The 15,756-nt window shown below is 45.8% G+C and overlaps 1 long non-coding RNA gene across 1 annotated transcript; it reads right to left on the bottom strand.

Annotated features, from left to right (window-relative positions):
* Positions 1-263: 263 nt before the first annotated feature.
* On the bottom strand, positions 264-12,940 carry LOC113219913. The gene is made up of 2 exons (XR_003306899.1): positions 11,489-12,940; positions 264-1,570 (listed from the first exon to the last, which is right to left on the bottom strand). It is a non-coding gene; the product is annotated as an uncharacterized LOC113219913 (long non-coding RNA).
* Between the last annotated feature and the right edge of the window lie 2,816 nt (positions 12,941-15,756).

The following is a 15,756-nucleotide window of genomic DNA, read 5'->3' as shown; positions in this document are numbered from 1 at the left end:
TTTTCTCCCTGGTTTGAGGTTAGAAAAAAAATTACAAAGATGACAGGCTTTGCTGCTGGCTCTTCTCACCACTCGGTTGGTTGAGAGCTTGGGAATAAGACAGAGCTTGAGTGAGTCCAATCTCTGCCACTCACTAGCTATGAGACTTTGGGCAGAGTAACCCCCCCAGCCTCTGTTTTCTCATCTGTAAAATGAGGAGAATGATGGTCCCTACCTCATACGGCTGATGTGCAGATTAAATGAGAGTCTAGCATAATCTCTGGTACATGAGATGCATGTAATCAAAGATAGAGCTGATTATGATAACCATGTAGACCTACAGAAGTGATATAATTGCTAATAGTGGTTATTTCTGGTGGCAGGATCAGAGACAATTTTTAATTTCTTGTTTTTCCAAATTCTCTTCAGCAGGCATGCATTGCTTTTATAATCATGAAAAGAGGCAATTAAAATATAATAGATTGCTGATCCCCTGTTCTTGATGATTCCTCTGAAACATTGAAACTTTCTCTATGGCTCAATGAGCTCCCCAAGGCTGGGCCTATGTCTTACCTACTTTGGAGTCTTTAACATGAAACACATAATTTGACACACAGTAGACAGTCAATACTCATTTCCTGAAAAAAATCTCAAAGGCAATTGCTTCAGGTTTTAATTTCTCAGCGTAACTAAACATCTTTTCTTCCTCCAAGAATTCTCTTTTCTCACTTAGATCCAACTGCTAATCCTTTTGCCAAATTAATTAAATCCTCTCCAGATTCTAGTTTCTCCAGACACAGAGCTAGTGTCTGTCCTCCAAATTCCTTCGACTACTGAGTTGGTTTTAGGCAGTGATATAGTTTGTCTGTGTCCCCACCCAAATCTCATTGTGAATTGTAGCTCCTATAAACCCCACATGTCGTGGGAGGTAATTGAATCATGGGGGTGGGTCTTTCCCATGCTGATCTCGTGATAGTGAATGAGTGTCACAAGATCTGATGGTTTTTTAAAGGGGTGTTCCCCTACACAAACTCTCTCTTCCCTGCTGCCATGTAAGATGTGACTTTGCTTCTCATTTGCCTTCCACCATGATTGTGAGACCTCCCAAGCCATGTGGAACTATAAAGGAAACCTCTTTCCTTTATAAATTACTCAGTTTCAGGTATGTGTTTATTAGCAGTATGATAACAGACTAATACAGGCAGGTTTCCAGAAAGCGTTTTACTGAGTTCCCAGAATTCATGCTGGGGGGTGTATGGGGAGGGAGGTGGGCAGGGGTGGTTAGATCATTGAGTTGAGATCAAATCTTTTCAGTAGCTAAATGAAGACCTAAGAGTCAGAATAACATAGATTGTATAAAGAGATTATAAAAGGAAATAGACATTCCTAAAAATGTATTATATTTTAAATTGAAACCCATAATGAAGAGGATGATTGTTCTTTACCCATGGACAGAACACAGGGTTACTGATGATTACACTTGGCTATTGCTGTCATTTGGTTCTTTTGATCTTCACTTTGAGTCAATGGAACTGTTCAGGCATTCTCTAAGGAGGACAGAGACAAGCATGACACTGCATCAGCATTTCTTCTACAAAAGAAAAATCAGAATAAATGACATTCGCCCATAGCAGCTGATATATTTTAATTCTTTCCTCATACTATTAACAAACATGAGACTTTCTCTTTCCAGGGAAGTTGGATCTGTATGGGAATCCAAATTACAGCAGAGTTATACTGAGGGACAGCCCCTGAGAAGCATAGAAATCTCCAAAGTGGCCTCTTTTACACAGAATCTGGATATTCAGTTCTTCCTTTGATCCCATGTTATAAACTAGATTATTCTTTGCTTTAGATGTCCAACCATTCAGACTCCTAGCTGGGTCTTACAAGTTTCTAGGTCAGGAGGGAGTCGTTGGGTGGCAGGGGGTGGCTCTGTGGTTGTTGGTTATGTGGGGAACATGTGGGAAGTGCAAGGAGAAAGGAAAGCTCCAGGCTTGCACACGTCAGTCGGGGCTGGTTTCTGTTCCTGTAACCTAAGATTTCAGTTGACATGGTGCCAATTCCCTGGCAGGCATGCAGAGAAGCCTCTGTTCTCTCTGCCGCGCTGTGGCCTCTCACCTGGACACTTGGCCCCTGACGCAGAGATATTTCTGCTGTCACCACAGCTCCTCTCTCCAGACTGTTCAGATCTGGTCCTTGTTGGATGGAAGTGCACACACTGTCTCTGCCTGTCCCCAGGGAGCAAGACGTAAACTTCCTCCTTCATCATTCAGGCAAAAACTGAATAAATAGATGAACACCAAATTATGCAAATCTCCGTCACGCAGGCCAGGTTGCCAAACATGCCCAGACCTGCTTAAGCGGAGAAGTAAAGGCTGATCAAGCTCACATCTAAAATCCTGGGTTATAAGGAAAATTCCAGCTGACTTGGAACACAGCCCCAACTCCTCCCACATGATACCAGCAAAGAGCTGGTCCAGGAAAAACTCCACTTGTTCAAAGATGAGTCATCAAAAAGGAAGACATACAGGATCTCTGCAAATGTAGGAAATGGATAGGAAAAACCAGTGGCAGATGTGGAATACTCACCAAGAAGAGGCTGTCATGGAGCAGACACCAGTCGTAACCAAGCAATTGCCAGGCACTTAAAAACTTAATGAAATGGTTGCCTCTAAGAAGGAAAAGGATAAAGTGAGCTCAGGGAAAGGATGGTAAGATATCAGGAGGGGGAACATGGGCTCAGAAGAAAAGTGAAAAAGAAAAGAAAGGCAACTAGGGCTAGTCAGGGTTCTCCAAAAAAAAAAAAAAAAAAAAAAAAAAAACAGAACCAATATGATATCTATTATTTTGTATGTGCATATAAAATATATATAATATGTGTGTGTGTGTATATCTTACCTAACCAAACCAATGCAATGATGATTCAAATCAAGTTTAACAACAAATCCTAAACTAGAGTGACCTACTCCCCTTCGGATCGTCTCTTTGTAAGGGAGAATGGCCATGAATGTCCTTCCATCAGGGATGAGGGTCTTTGCTCCCTGCATTGCCTCCTGTAGTCACTGGCATTGATATCAGTGAATCTAAACTCCCATGAGTGGGTCATAATGAATCCTAGAGTGATAATGAGATTTTATCCCAGCTATCTGAAATAAGAATGACTGCTCTCCCTTGCCCCCAGAACTTCTAAACAGTCGGCTGAGCCCAGGACCCTGGGGACATGGGTGAGATCAATATGGCAGACTTGCCTCACTGCATGACTTGAAGTCCTGTCAATAGCAGCCTTAATTTTAAATATGATAGGAATCAAATTAAATGGATTTGCTCCCTCTGTTGGTCAGACTAATCAGAGCAGCTGATGAGGTAGCATACTCATGGGAAAATGTGAATTTGGCCAAGGATCCGTCAGGCCTTGTGGTGGATTTTTGTGACAGGCAATTTGCCACGGGCTCTGACTGCCTCTGCATGCTCTTGCTGGGGATGACAAGAATGGAAGGTCCTGACTGTTCCTTGCTTGAGACATTTCTCAGGGTTGTGTTTGCAGTAGACAGCCTTGACAAAGCAATATCCGCCTGCCCAAGACAAAGAGGCAGGCTTGCTCATTACTTACTGTTAAATTGGATGTTCCCAAGCTCAGTGTTCCTTAGTTGCAGTACAAACACACTGCGTGTACAGTAACCACCTGGGCCCCTCCACATCACCCCTGTGGAACTTGGGGACATGGAAAACCAATGCTAACTAACACAAACCTCTTGCAACTTGTTCTGTCATGAGTAGTGTAGTCCTTTGTCTCTGATCCAGTCTCATGTCATCTGCCAGCATCCATGAAACTGTAACAGGCTTACTAGCTTGTAAGATGGGCAAAATTCCAGACTTTCACAGATTCCAACACACATGACCCAAGTAGGGCCAATCAGGGATTCTTCCCAAAGATATTTCCTCAAGAGCACTTCCCCAGAGTTCTTTCCCGCTGATAGATGGGTGATGGGAAAATGCCATCCATTTTCTCTCTCTCTCTCCTTCTTCATTAGTTTATATACAAGTTGTTGGAGGTTAATTTTACAATTTGGTCTTTTGGTAACAGAATATTTAGAGGGACTGCGATCAAATTTGAGTAATGAATATAGCCAGAGATAGATACAATTGTTGTTGGCACTGAGTATCTTTTCATTTGGGAGAAAGGGTAGGAATATCTTTACTGGTAAGAAGGATAGCTATATTTTGTTCATTGTTGTATAGAAGTTCAGATATGTGTAGGAGGGTGCATATGGAAACTCAGTAGCCAAAGGGGTGGGTTGTGACAGTTACCACTTTAGTGCCTCTGAATTCCAAATCCACTCTTCGTTATCCTCCTTTGTGATACTGGAGCTGAATCCTGTAAACATTTCTTTGCCTGCTAGCTCTATACTAAGCGCTGTCAATGGAGAGCTCTGGAGGGGCACTGCGGGAAGAAGAGGCTCCCTTCCTTTCCTCTTGCTCCCGCTCTTGACTGGTGCATGGGGCACCCAGGGATGCTCATCCCTGGTGAGTTTCCTAAGGAGTTCTGCTAGCACCTCAGTCAGCTCTCCAGCAAATTTAGCAGCAACCCCACAGGCAGGTTTTCACCAAACACTGCTGAAGCCCCAGATGGTGGCCCAGTGTGTCTCATAAACGCTCCAGCAGTTGGCTCCCCTGAGTTTCAGTAACATACCACGGGTGAAGTCCTAGTGAGTGCCTATGCCTCAGACAGCAGCTTCTCAGTGAGTGTTGTCAGCCCCCACCCCGCTGCCCCCACCGGTGCACGGGTTTCTTGCATGCCAGCCCGGCCTGAAGCACTACATCAGATTTCTTTGCCATCCTGCGGGCTCTAGCGACACCATCTCCAACGGTGTCTGGGTCTCATCCCTGGGGAGACCCTTTTCCAAGTTGGTTCCTTCCTTGGGTTCTCTGCTTCAGCCCTAGAGCTAGTGCCTGCCACCTATATCCATGATTCCTGGTTTTTGTTTATTGTTTTTGAGACGGAATCTCACTCTATCGCCCAGGCTGGAATGCAGTGGCGCGATCTCGGCTCACTGCAACCTCCACCTCTCGGGTTCAAGTGATTCTCCTGCCTCAGCCTGCAGAGTAGCTGGGATCACAGGCGTGCGCCACCACACCCGGCTCAGTTTTGTATTTTTAGTAGAGACAGGGTTTCGCCATGTTGGCCAGGCTGGCTTGTATTTTTTTTATTGTGGTAAAACATACATAACATTTATCATTTTAACCATTTTTAAGTGTACAATTCATGGACGTTAGATACAGTCACAATGTTTTGCAGCCATTACCACTATCTATTTCCAAAACTTTTCTATCATTCCAAGGTGAAACTGTATACCCATTGTAATAGTCTGTTCTCACACTGCTACAAAGATACTACCTGAGACTGGGTAACTGATGAAGAAAAGAGGTTTGATTGATTCACAGTTCTGCATGCCTGAGGAGGCCTCGGGAAACACGTTCATGGTGGAAGGCGAAGGGGAAGCAAGGCAGATCTTCTCTTCACAAAGTGGCAGGAGAGACAGAAAAAGAGAGAAGAGAGCCACACACTTTTAAACCATCAAATCTCATGAGAACTCACTCACTATCATGAGAATCACCTCTATGATCCAATCATCTCCCATCAGGTCCCTCCCTTGACATGGGATTACAATTTGAGATGAGATTTGGGTGGGGACCCAGAGCCAAACCTTATCACCCATTAAACAATAACTTCCCATTCTCCCCTTCCTCCAGCTCCTGAAAACCTCCATTCTACTTTCTGTCCCTATGAATCGACTATTCGTGGTACACTGTATAAATGGCACCATATAATATTTGCCCTTTTGAGTCTGGCTTATTTCCTTTCGCACATAATGTCTTCAAGGTTTATCCATGTGGAGCATTTGTCAGAATTTCATTCCATTTTATGGCAGAATCACATTTCATTTTGTTTATCCATTCACCTGTTTCGGGAACCTTTAGACTTCTTTTTATCCCTTAGTGGCTAACCCCCTATTATTAGTTCATGATTATTTATATTACACTTTCCCTGTTGACATTGTATAGCTCCTGTCTCCTGCCTGATACATCTGTCTTAGGAAACTGCCTTTCCATCCCTGTGACTGACAGGGCCATTCGTGGAACCTCATTTCCCTCACCATATATCGTATTGGCCCATCACTCTGATAATAGTGATAGGTCCCAGGATAGGCACAAAACCAACCAGCAGCAATTCCATGCCCTCCCCAGGATGGAAAGATGAGTACTGGGAAAAAGCTTTTCACTGGGATTGCCACACTGGTGTTCTTGAGGCCACATTCCCAGATACGTATAGGGTCTCATCTTGTGGTAGGAGAAATTGAGGCCAACAGACAAACAGCAATAGAGACGAAAGTGAAAAATGGAGACGTTTCTCATATACCTGGAGAAAGTACAGCATGAGAAGAAGGTTAACATTTAAGGAAGTGAGAGCGCAAATAAGAGAGTGAGAAAGAGCAGCTGGATGTGCAGAGGACGTATCAGGAGGTAGCAGATCATGATACCATGAACATCAGGCTGTCAAGGGAGCATTTTCCAAAAGAAGGAATGAGTAAAAGTAGCCTGCAAAATGCCACTGGCTTGGGCACCAGGTTGTCATTGACCTTGGTGACAGCAGAGGCAGCATGGCCTGGCCTCGGTGCCTCTCCACGGCCATCTCCGGCACCCCAGAGATGCCATCCTCTGGCCATACTTGCCATTCTGTGGAGCTGCCACAGCTGTCAAGCTTCTCCATTTTCCTTGACCCATCCCCGTTTGTCCTCTTGACCAATTCTGACGGATTCTCCAAAATTCAGCTCAACCTTAGATCTCCAGGTTAGTTTCTCACTCCCAAAGAGGAGGAGACGCTCCCCAGCTCTTTGTGTGTTCCTTCCTTTGATAGCGTGTGATTACACTGTTTACTGTGCATGTCTGCCTCCTCCTTCAGTCTGTGAGCTCCTTAAAAACAGGGACTTTGCCTTATGCATCTTTGTATTCTAAGCACTCAGCCCAAGGCCTGGCTCTGAAATGAGCTCAGTGCACATTAATGGATCAATGCCTGGAGGGAGGCACTCGTTGATCTGATCCTTTTTTAGAAAAACAGGATCTGGTTGCCATGGCGCTGAAAGAGCGCTTTCTGTACCTGCTGGTTTCAGGATGAGCAAATCACTTTCAGCTGACCACACTGTGGCATCTGGCCAGCAGGATCTGCAGAATCCAGCAGGGTGGATGCCGAGCCAACCCTGAGATGGAAGAGACACTTTTCTTTCTTCCGAGCAGGTAAACTATTGAGTAACATCAAAGAATTTCATTTTTTCTACCCCTGAAAGATTTAAAGGTCTCCTCTTTTGTCAATATGCCCCTAGCTCTCCTGCTAGTTTTCTCTCGCCTCCTGCACAGTTTTTCTGTCTCCTTATCTGCTGCTACTCTAAGATAGGGCTTTAGCCTATAGGCCAAATCTGGCCCACCACCTGTTTTTGCAAATAAAGTTTTATTGGAAGACAGCCATACCCATTTGTTTACATTTTGTCTATGGCTGCTTATACTTTACAATGGTAGAGCTGTGGCAGAGATTGCATGCCTGCAAAACAACATGTTTACTATCTAGCCCCTTGCAAAAAATAAAAAGTTTTCTGATCTGTATACTAGAGAACGAGCTTCAGTTGATAAGAGATGATAAGGAAATAGTGCAACTCAAAATGGGACAACAAGGGAAAGAGAAAGAAAAAAACAGAATATGTTCCTAGATTGTTGTGTGGGCAATGTATGGGAGATGAAGAATACTACAGTATTTACAAACCAGATAGTAAAAACTAAAACAAGAAAATAAGAGTAAGAGCCAAGGGAGGCTGAGGTAAGAGGATCGCTTGTGCCCTGGATCGCCTGATTAAGACCAGCCTGGGCAACACAGGGAGACCCTGTTTCTACAAAAAACACAAAAATATAGCTGGGTATGGTGACACATGCCTGTAGTCCCACCTACTCGGGAGGCTGAGGTGGGAGGATTTCTTGAGCCCAGGAGGCCAAGGCTTTGGTGAGCTGGGATTGCGCCATTATACTCCAGCCTGGGCAAAGAGCAAGACCCTATCTTAAAAAAAATTTTTTTAAAAAGAGCATTAAAAAAAGTGTACATATAAAATAACCACTGGAATAAAATTACAAACCTTTATAAATACAATTTTTAAAGTAAAAAAATACATTGCATAGAGAAAGAAACACAGCAGATATAATACATGACTAATATAAAGTAATGTGGCAGAATGGAGACCCAATATATCAGTTATATCAGTAAATATGAGAGGACTCATAAAAAGAAAACGTTTTTAATTTGACTCATCCTTTCAGCCTTCTTGGCTAGAACTCCCCATTCTCTCTTGAACCCATCCAATCAGGCTCCAATTCTCACCACCCCCACAGAAACTCTTGTCAAGATAACCAATGGCTTTTCAAGTTTCTATTGCTCTCTTTCCAGTCCTCATTTTCCCAAGTCTCGTAGCAGCAGTTGACAAAGGTGATCCCGCTCTCCCCATCAAACACTTTTCTTTACTGATTTCTGGGATAGCACCTCTCCCGGGGCAGGGGAAGGAAGGAAGACTTCCTTTCCAGAGACTTCTCAGCATTTTTTGCTGGATTCTCCTCTTCCTGATCTAATCGAAGACTAGATTCTCCCAGGTCTCCTTCCATGGACCTCTTCTCTTTCCTCTCTTCTCTTTTTCTCATAGTATGTTCCATCATTCCCCTGGCTTTCATGGACAGGCTGATGATCTCCAGATTTGTATCCCAGACCCTGAGGTCTTTTCTGAGCTTTAGACTCACAGACCCAACTGTCTACTCAGCTTGGCACTGGCATCCATCCTGCTGGATTCTGCAGATCCTGCTACACAGATGCCACAGTGTGGTCTGTTTGGGTATAGACTAGACCTCTCAAACCTAATGTATTCAAAGCTAAATTCCTGATTTGTCATTCCTGCTTTGTTTCCTCTACAGTCTTCCCCATCTCAAGAAGCAGCAGCACCATTCACCTCGTTGCTTTGTTGAACGGGGGAGTCATCCTTGACCCCTCTCTCTCTCATAGTTTCTCAGGAAGTCCTGTTGGCTCTGGCCTGGCACAGTGGCTCACGCCTGTAATTCCAGTGCTTTGGAAGGCCAGGGCAGGCAGATGTCTTGAGCCCAGGAGTTCAAGACCAGCCTGGGTAACATAGTGAGACCCATGTCTCTATAAATACAAAACTTAGCTGGGCATGGTAGCATGCACCTGTAGTCCCAGCTGCTCGGGAGGCTGAGAGGTAGGAGGATACCTTGATCCAGGAGGTCAAGGCTGCAGTGAGCCGTGATTACACCACTGCACTACAGCCTGGGCAACAAGCGAGACCCAGTATGTGAAAAAAAAAAAAAAAAGTCTGTTAGCTCTAACTTGATCACTCTTTAATCTGCTCCACCAAGATCTCTGAGGGCCGAGCCACCCTCCTGTCTGGTCTGGGCTACTCCTGTAGCCTCCTAAGTGGCTGCCCCTCGCCTCTACGTCTGCCCCCTGCTTTTTTCCTCCACACCTCCGCCAGCGGGATGATTCTAAAATGCAGGTCAGATCATACCACTCCTGCTCAAAACCCTCCAACTGCTTCCCATCCACACTTACAGGAAAATACAAAGAACTCAATGTGACTTACACAACCCTATGTATTCTGGCCCCTGCCTCTCTCTCCAGCCTCATTTCCTACTTTTCCCTCTCCTTCACCACATTCCAGAGGCCCTGGCTTCTCTCCTGTTTCCAGGACATGCCAAACACAGTCCTGCCTTAGGGCATTTTGCTGTCTGGAAGAGCCTTGCCCAGGCCTCAGTAAGGTTCTATTCTCACTGCATTCAGCTCTCTGCTCTTCTGAGGGGTCCTCATGACAATCATGTACAAAACAGCACTGCTTCACTCGCTGCACTCAAACACTGCTTCACATTTCCATAGTGCTCATCACCACTTGACAGTACTTTGGATTAAACAGTTTTGGGGTTTTTTTTTTTTTTTTTTTTTTTTTTTGAGATGGAGTCTCACTCTGTTGCCCAGGCTGGAGTGCAGTGGTGCAATCTCGGCTCTCTGCAACTTCCGCCTCCCGGGTTCAAGCAATTCTCCAGCCTCAGCCTCCCGAGTAGCCGGGACTATAGGTGTCCGCCACCATGCCTGGCTAATTTTTTTGTATTTTTAGTAGAGACGGGGTTTCACCATGTTAGCCAGGATGGTCTTGATCTCCTGACCTCGTGATCTGCCCGCCTCGGCCTCTCAAAGTGCTGGGATTACAGGCATGAGCCACCGCACCTGGCCCAGGGTTGTTTTTGAAATGGGGTCTGTCACTCAGGTTGAAGTCCAGTGGCACGACCTTGGCTCACTGCAACCTCTGCCTCCCAGGCTCAAGAGATCCTCCCATCTCAGCCTCCCAAGTAACTGAGACCACAGGCATGTGCCACCACACCCAGTTAATTTTTTATATTTTTGGTAGAGATGGGGTTGTTGTCTAGGCTGGTCTTAAACTCCTGAGCTCAGGCAATCCACCTGCCTTGATCTCCCAAAGTGCTGGGGTTACAGGTGTGAGCCACCATGCCCAGCCTAAACACTTTTATTTGTCTTTCTTTCCTCTAAAATATAAACTCCCTAAAGGTGATGACTTTGTCTTACTCACTACTCTACTCTCAAAATGTGGCACAGTGCCTGAAACATAGCAAGTGCTCAATAAATAATTGTTGAACGAATGAATGAATGGAGACATGGTCCTATTTTGGCCTGTGATTCAGTGTTTCCAAATTCCTGACAGAGTTTAATCTTTGGGAATTAGGAATGAGAAATTAAAATGTATAAGCAGTCTGGGGAATTTCTGAAATCCTAAATTAGGTACAGGTTGCCTCATATATGTTCATTTCTTTAAAAGATGAAACTAGTCTGTCTGCTTTACAAAGGACTGTAGGTGGCTGGGAATCGTGGCTCACACCTGTAATCCCAGCACTATGGGAGGCCAAGGCAGGCGTATCACCTGAGGTCAGGAGTTCAAGACCAGTCTGGCCAACATGATGAAACCACGTCTCTACCAAAAATACAAAAATTAGCTGGGCGTGGTAGCACGCGCCTGTAATCCCAGCTTCTAGGGAGGCTGAGGCAGGAGAACCTGCTTGAACCTGGGAGGGGGAGGTTGCAGTGAACCAAGATCATGCCACTGTACTCCAGCCCAGGCAACACAGCAAGACTCCGTCTCAAACAAACAAACAACTGTAGGCTATAGTAAAGACGCCAACAGTGGAAAATGCCAGTGAACATTATCAGATTGTATTAGAATAACAACATTGGGATCTTCTAGCAAGATTACTTCATGGAATTATGTGTCAAAGCTGCCAATTTAAGGACTTATTTTGCCTTCAAAACTTGTTATTTCTGGAACATCACTCCTAGGATTTGTATAAAGTATAATGTGCATACAGACTTAATAGTATTTATTTGATTTGCCAGAAAACTCACTGTTAGAAGTAGTCATGCCAGGAACACACTCATAACAGTCAGCAGCTACAGGCCAGGCTGGCTGATGAGAGGCTGAAAGCGCCTCATCTGTGCCCTTCCGAAAGTGGTTCCCAGAAATGTCGGCCTTAGCCTCTGACCCACTATCAGCGTTCTGTTCTCTTGCTCCTCCCTGATGTCAGTGGATTCATTTTTACCAAAAATGTCTTGATGTTTATTGTTAAGCTTGAATTCCCACACAATTTTAGCACTTCCCCCATTTTCTTGATGTCTCAAATGATTTTTCTTAGGACTCAAGAGTTCGGAGAAACATGCATTTCCAGAGAAAAGCTGGGAAGAGACTCTTGCACGGAAACACTGTCTAAAAGCACTTTCACCTTGGTTGCTGGCAAACAGGCATGTAGCAAGCTACAGTGTAGGACCTGACGCCGCTTTGAAGGTGTGTCAGCTGGACACAGAAAACGAGGTTACGGAAACAACGGTCCCAGCACGGCTCACTCTCCACCACGGCTCACTCTCCACCACTCTGTGCTCTCTCTCCTTAGTCTTGTGGGGTTGGAGACGCAGTGGCTTAGAAGTGGGGTGACCTGGTTGTGATCAAAAGGCTCCTCCCTCTGTGCACCATCCATGGAAAATGTGCCTCATCTTGCACCACACACCAGTGGAAAAGGGAATTTTAGGAAAACTAGGACAAACAGAACTAAATAGAGCAGAGCCTCTAGTATGGGAAGAACAGTGCTTAAAAATTACACAAATTACAAAATACAAAACAAATAGAACACACTATATGAAATGTAAAACTCTCATGCATCATTTTCTAAAGAACAGTATCAAAAGGCAAACAATATTACTTCCTTGTTAGAAAACAATTTGGAAAAATGGGTCTTTTTTGCATTTTTGATACAATTTGCTTCAGTAATGCCACTGATTGGAATTTACTCTAAGGACATGATTCTAAATGCACAAAAGGAGATTTATATATATGGATGTTGATTCAGCTCTTCCCTCTCTCCACCCAGAGCAGCCAGGCATGAGCTCATCCTCAAAGCTGGGCACATGGGGCCACTGTCCCAGGATGCTGGGTGTTTGGCCTATAAGGGATGAGGAAAGGAACTGCTCTTCATTGCAAAGACAGTGGGGCCTGATAAAGCTGTTCTGGCTACTAGATGGTGGTTGTGTTTATTGAAGACTACTGGATGCCTGCCAAATATCCGTGTTAGTCCATTTTCACACTGCTATAAAGAAATACCTGAGACTGGGTCATTTATAAAAGAAAGAGGTTTCATTGACCCACAGTTCCACATGACTGGGGAGGCCTCGGGAAACTTACAATCATAAGGTCATACTTTGGCAGAAGCAGAAGGAGAAGCAAGAACCTTCTTCACAAGGAAGCAGGAAAGAGAGGGGGTGCACAAAACCATCAGATTATAACCCTTATAAAACCATCAGATCTCGTGAGAACTCACTCACTATCATGAGAACAGCATGGGGCAAACCGCCCCCATGATCCCATCACCTCCCACCAAGCCCCTCCCTTGACAAGTGAGGATTAAAATTGAGATATTGAGTTTGGAACGCAGGAGGCCATGCTTCAGCCCTCTTGATGCTGGTTAGAATGTGCATCAGGTGACTCCTGTTTAGTCCTGGTTCCTGAATCACAGAGGGAGTTGAACAGACTGGAGCTTATCCAGGCAGTATGACCATCAGGAAACTGCGTTACTGAGGAAGTTCTGAGGGAGCTGGAACTAGACAGTTTAAAGCGATGGCCGGACAAGCAAGTGTCTCCTAGGAGCCAATGGCTAAGGGCAGAGGGAGCAGAGGGGTTGTGTATGGCCCCGGAGTGCAGAGCAAGTACTGGTGAACCGAAGTTAGAAGGAGGCAGATATCTGTCTAAGACAAAGAATCTTCTCTGGGTCAGAGCTGCCCATGTGGACCGGAAGCCTGGGGAGGGAGTGAGCAGCACAACCTGAGAGAAGTTTGAGAGGAGGCTGAGGAGTTCCTCTGCTCCCCCAGGAAGTGTGGAGCAGGAACCACATCTCAGATGCTGCAGGACCCAGGTGAGTCATCAGGAGGAGTGCTTCAGCTACAGGCACACACATTCGAAATTAAAACTAACAGCAGCATCAATAAATACTGTGCAGTCCAAGCAAAACCTGCTGCGGAGGTGGGATTCAGCGATGCCCAACCTCTGCCGTGGAAAGTGGACGGGGTAGTATATTGGTTTCTTGGGGCTGCCGTAAGAAAGAACCACAACTGGGGGGCCTAAACCACAGAAACTCACTGACTCACGGTCTGGAGGCTGGAAGGCCAAGATCAAAGTGTCGGCCAAGCCATGCTCCTGCTGAAGCCGCTGGGGGAGCCTCCGTGTAGTATCTGGGAGCCCCAGGCGTTTGTGGTGTGTGGCAGCATCTCTCCAATCTCTGCCTCCGTCTTCACACGGCAGTCTCTGCTCTGTGTGTGTGTCCAGATTTCCCTCTTCTTACAAGTAGCTTGTCCTCCTGGGTTCAGAGGCCACCCTACTCCAGCAAGAGCTCATCTTCATTTAATTAAATGCATCTGCAATGACCTTTCCTGAATTAGGTCCTCCTCTGGGGTGACTTTCTCTTTTTGGGGGACACAATTCAGTTCCTAACAGGGAGTCTGAAGTCCACCCTGCTGGAGACTTGTCAGCCTGGAGTAACACTTCACTTTGGAGAGGCTTTTGGCTTATGCGTCGGTTTTTGCCTGTCTCATCTTTCTTGCTTAAATAAGCTTCCTCCTTCCCACCAAACTGCAAGGTTCGAGCACCATTTAGTGGCTGACCCACCTTCTCTTTGCTGAAGAGGAATACAGCATCTGGGATGCCATAAGTAAGAGCTGAGAGGGGCCTGGAGGACCTCTTCTGCTTGGAACCCTCTGGCTCAGAGGCTGTCACTGAAGGCTTCTGGAGGCAGAACTTGTGCCTAGCTCCCACATAGCCCTGGCGTTGCCCTGCTGTTGATTTGTGGGTAGCTTCTGCCCTCTGCTGGACAGAATGAAACATGCTCTCCTTCCGTTTTGGAGGACTCTTGTCTCCCTAAGTCACAAGTTCACAAACTCATAGAGCAGAAAAGGGCCAGAAGGTCAGCAGTCCCAGTCCCACTGTTCAGAGGCGGATACTGAGGCCAGAGAGGGGAAAGGCCTTGTTTAAGATCACACAGATAGTTAGAGGAGGAACTGGGACTAGAAATGGGTGGCCTTCCTTCCCACAGCAGGGTCTGGAGGTGTGGGGTCCTGGAGGAGAAAGAGAAGGCACAGGAGGAGGGTTGCACTTTACTCCTAGTAGAGACACCAGAAAGCAGGTGGGCAGTGTAACCAGGACCACCAGGTCAGCCCACTCACATAGGAAAATCCCCTATCAGGCTGTGTGAGTGATCCCAGCTTTGCCTAACTCCACAATCCTAAAAAGTCACCTATAAACAGAACCTTTGTCAATCAGATTATTTTCCCCTCTCCTACCTTCTCCTGTGTCCCAGATGCAGGTTTGTGGCTCTTACCAATCTCATCATATGAGGCCCAGGGATAGTATAGTAGTTAGGGCAAGCGCATTGCCCTAACAAATAGACTCAAAATGTATTAATAGCTCACACACAAGGGAAGTTTACTTTTTGCTCGTCAATAGTTCAGTAAGCCTATCAGAAAAGGGAAGGGAATGGCCGGGCGCGGTAGCTCAGGCACTTTAGGAGGCCGAGGAGGGCGGATCACGAGGTTAGGAGATGGACACCATCCTGGCTAATACAGTGAAACCCTGTCTCTACTAAAAATACAAAAAATTAGCCGGGCGCGGTGGCAGGCGCCTGTAGTCCCAGCTACTGGGGAGGCTGAGGCAGGAGAATGGCGTGAGCCCGGGAGGCGGAGCTTGCAGTGAGCCAAGATCTCGCCACTGCACGCCAGTCTGGGCGACAGAGCAAGACTCCGTCTCAAAACAAACACACACACACACACACACACACACACACACACACACACAACAAGATCGTCTCCAGTGACCCTTCCTCACTTGGGTCCACTGAGTCTCTGATAAATGGCTTAGTTATCAGCTTTGGTTTCTAAATTTGGTGGATGTGGAGACAGAACTGTGATCATCTTTGGTGCCCTATTAATTCTGGACTCTCTAAGTAGATAGCATGTGAGAGCTGAGTTCACCTTCTCTACTCTGAGAATGTTACACCTCTCCGGGATGGTGCTGAAGGAACCTCCACTCTGTCTAAATAGTGAGACATCCTCTGGCTGAGCCTGATCACAACATGAAA

The sequence above is a fragment of the Piliocolobus tephrosceles genome, chromosome 8 (assembly GCF_002776525.5).
Source record: "Piliocolobus tephrosceles isolate RC106 chromosome 8, ASM277652v3, whole genome shotgun sequence".
In the NCBI taxonomy this organism is placed as follows: domain Eukaryota; kingdom Metazoa; phylum Chordata; class Mammalia; order Primates; family Cercopithecidae; genus Piliocolobus; species Piliocolobus tephrosceles.
Note: the sequence above shows the minus strand (reverse complement) of the source record. Positions and strands in the feature narration are given on the sequence as shown.